Source organism: Cervus canadensis, chromosome 4, assembly GCF_019320065.1.
Source record: "Cervus canadensis isolate Bull #8, Minnesota chromosome 4, ASM1932006v1, whole genome shotgun sequence".
Taxonomy (NCBI): domain Eukaryota; kingdom Metazoa; phylum Chordata; class Mammalia; order Artiodactyla; family Cervidae; genus Cervus; species Cervus canadensis.
Window position 1 is genome coordinate 99,911,666 of NC_057389.1, and position 3,466 is coordinate 99,915,131.

Here is a 3,466-nt window from a genome sequence, read left to right on the forward strand (position 1 = left end):
GGACTGCTGGTTCTGACATCCTGGGTAGTGGTTGCCTTGTTTTCCTTGCTACATAGCTTAATGGTGTTGCCATTGTCCTTCTGTCCATTTGTGCAAATTCCCCACTTTATCTATGAACTCAGTCAGTTGGTGCAGCTTTCCTGTTCTGACAACTTTCTTAATAACATAGTGATGTATTTTGCAGCTGTCCTGATGGGTGTTGGTCCTTTTGCTGGTATCCTTTACTCTTTTTCTAAAATAGTTTCCTGCATGTGTAAAATCTCATCAGCCCAGGGGAAGTATAAAGCATTTTCCACCTGTGTGCCCACCTCTCAGTTGTCTCTGTGTTTTATTGAACTACCTTAGGAATGGACGTTAGGTCTGCTGCTACCCATCTCTCACACTCAAGTGCAATTGCCTCGGTGATGTACACTGTGGGCACACTTACACTGAACCCCTTCATCTACAGTCTGAGAAGTAAAGACATAAAGAGGGCTCTGAAGAGATTCCATTTCATGCCAGTATAAAACGGCCAATTATACTAGGACTGATGAAGTGCCTTTGATTGCATAACTCAAAGCCTCCGAACCAGAAGTTGTGGTTCTTGATCACTGTAGAATAAAATTTACTCCTTCATCTGATTTCCTGGGATTTCCATTTTTAAACTCAGATTCTTTGTGTAATTTTAGGGCTTCCCTGGTAGCTGAGATGGTAAAGAGTCTACCTGCAAAGCAAAAGACCCTGGTTCAAGCCTTGGGTCGAGAAGACCCCCTGGAGGAGGGATGGGAACCCACTCCAGTATTCTTGCCTGGAGAAACCCATGTACAGAGGAGCCTGGTGAGCTATAGTCCATGGGGTTGCAAAGAGTTGGGCATGACTGAGTGAGTTTCACTCTCACCGTGTACTTTTAGTAGCTCTCTTTATTAAACTTTAGCCTCAGTTATATACATAGTTTCTATTTTTTCCTACTTCAAAATTTTCCTATCTTTGGATCAAAAATGTCTAGAAATTCCATTTATTTGATGAGGTATCATAGGTTTATTAAGAATAATTACTTCTCAAATTACAATGTCATCCTAAGTAATTTCTCCTCTTTCCCTGAAATGATGAGCTGCATTATTCATTTAAAAGATACATTTAAGAACCAAGATAATTTGTATTATTTTTTTAAAGTTGGTTGAATCAGTGAAATAGAAAGATGACTGTAAAATTATAGGAGGACTTTTGACTACGCAGTAGGTTGGAACCCAACCCTCTTTTTGTTCAAAGGTCAACTTGTGTATCTATATACACTGCTTTGGCCAAAAGGTTGATTTTTTTTTTTTTGCATACCGTAGCATATTGGGCTTTCCTCGTGACTCAGAAGGTAAGAAACTGCCTGCAATACAGGAGACCCAGGTTTGATGCCTGGGTCAGGAAAATCCCCTAGAGAAGGAAATAGCTACCTTCTCCACTTTCTTGCCTGGATAATTCCATGGAGAGGGGAGCCTGGTGGGCTATAGTCCATGGGGTCCCAAGGAATTGAACAGGACTGGAAGCAATTAGCATGCACACATATTGGATGGCATATTTTAATATTTTCATTGAATTATTTCATTGTTTCCTTTTGAAAACTTCCAATGATTCCTATAAATATGACTCTTCCCATTGCTCTAAATAAAATACCTCAAATTTTTCTAAATTTCATCATAAACACTAAGGGGGAAACAGATAAACCATAGCTCTTATATATCCCCTATATATTCAATACAAAGGCATTTCTTTAACTTCATTATCATAAATTACTCATAAGACAACTTGAATTTACCTGTTCATAGGATTCAAGGTCAGCACCAGCAAGCTGACCTTGGTGCAACAATGTTTCTGCACCAACATACATGTCCTGCCAAGCTCTCCTGGGTAGCTGGAAAGGATATCTGTGCAGTCATCTTTTAATACTGTTACATGGCAAAAAGATAAATAATGTTACAATCAGAAGGGTTATCTTCAAATATAAGAATGCCAAAATTAAAATCAATATAGTCATAGCTGTGGTTTTTCCAGTAGTCATGTATGGATGTGAGATTTGGACCATAAAGAAGGCTGAGCATGGAGGAATTGATGCTTTTGAACTGTGGGGCTGGAGAAGACTCTTGAGAGTCCCTTGGACAGTAAGGAGGTCAAACCAGTCAATCCTGAAGGAAATCAACCCTGAATATTCATTGGAAGGACTGGTGCTGAAGCTGTAGCTCCAATACTTCGGCCATCTGATGTGAAGAGCCAACTCATTGGAAAAATCTCTGATGTTTGGAAAGATTGAGGGCTAGAGGAGAAGGGGGCAACAGAGGATGAGATGGTTGGATTGCATCACTGATTCAATGCACATATTGTTGCTGTTTTTCAATTGCCCAGTAGTGTCTGACTCTTTGCGACCCCATGCATTGCAGCAAATGCAGCATGAGAGGCCTCTCTATCCTTCATCATCTCCCAAAGTTTGCCCAAGTTCATGCCCATTGCATTGGTGATGTCATCCAGCTATTTCATCCTCTGACATCCTCTTCTCCTTCTGCCCTCAATCTCTCCCAGCATCAGGAACTTTTCCAGTGAGTCAGCTGTTTACATCAGATGACAAAAATACTGCAGTTTAAACTTCAGCATCAGTCCTTCCAATGAGTATTCAGGGTTTATTTCCCTTAAGATTGACTGATCTGATCTCCTTGCTGTCCAAGGGTCTCTCAGGAGTCTTCTCCAGCATCATAGTTTGAAGGCATCAATTCTTCAGCATTCCACCTTCTTTACAGTCCAACTCTCACAACCATACTTGACCACTGGGAAGAACATGGCCTTGACTATCAGTGGACATTTGTTGGCAGAGTAATTAACATCTCTGCTTTTTAGCACACTGTCTAGATTTGTCATAGTTTTCCTGTCAAGAAGCAAATATCTTCTGATTTCATGGCTTCAGTCACCATCCACAGTGATTTTAGAGCCTAAGAAGAGGAAATCTGTCACCACTTCCACTTTCCCCCACCTCTATTTGCCATGAAGTAATGTGGCCAGGTGCCATAATCTTGGTTGTTGTTTTTTTTTTAATATTTAGTTTTAAGCCAGCTCTTTCACCCTCATTAAGAGGCTCTTTAGTTCCTCTTCACTTTCTGCCATTAGAGTGACATCATCTGCATATCTGAGGTTGTTGATGTTTCTCCCACCTATCTTGATTTCAGTTCGTAACTCATCCAGTCCAACTTTTCTCATGATGTACTCAGTGTATGGGTTAAACAAACAAGGTGACAGCAGACAGCTCTGTTGTATGCCTTTCTCAATCTTGAACCAACCACTTGTTCAATTCAGGGTTCTAACTATTGCTTCCTGACCCACATACAGGTTTTTCATGAGACAGGTAAGATGGCCTGGTATTCCCATCTCTTTGAGATCTTTCCACATTTTATTATGATCCACATGGTCAAAGGCATAATCAATGAAATAGAGGTAGATTTTTTTTTTTTTT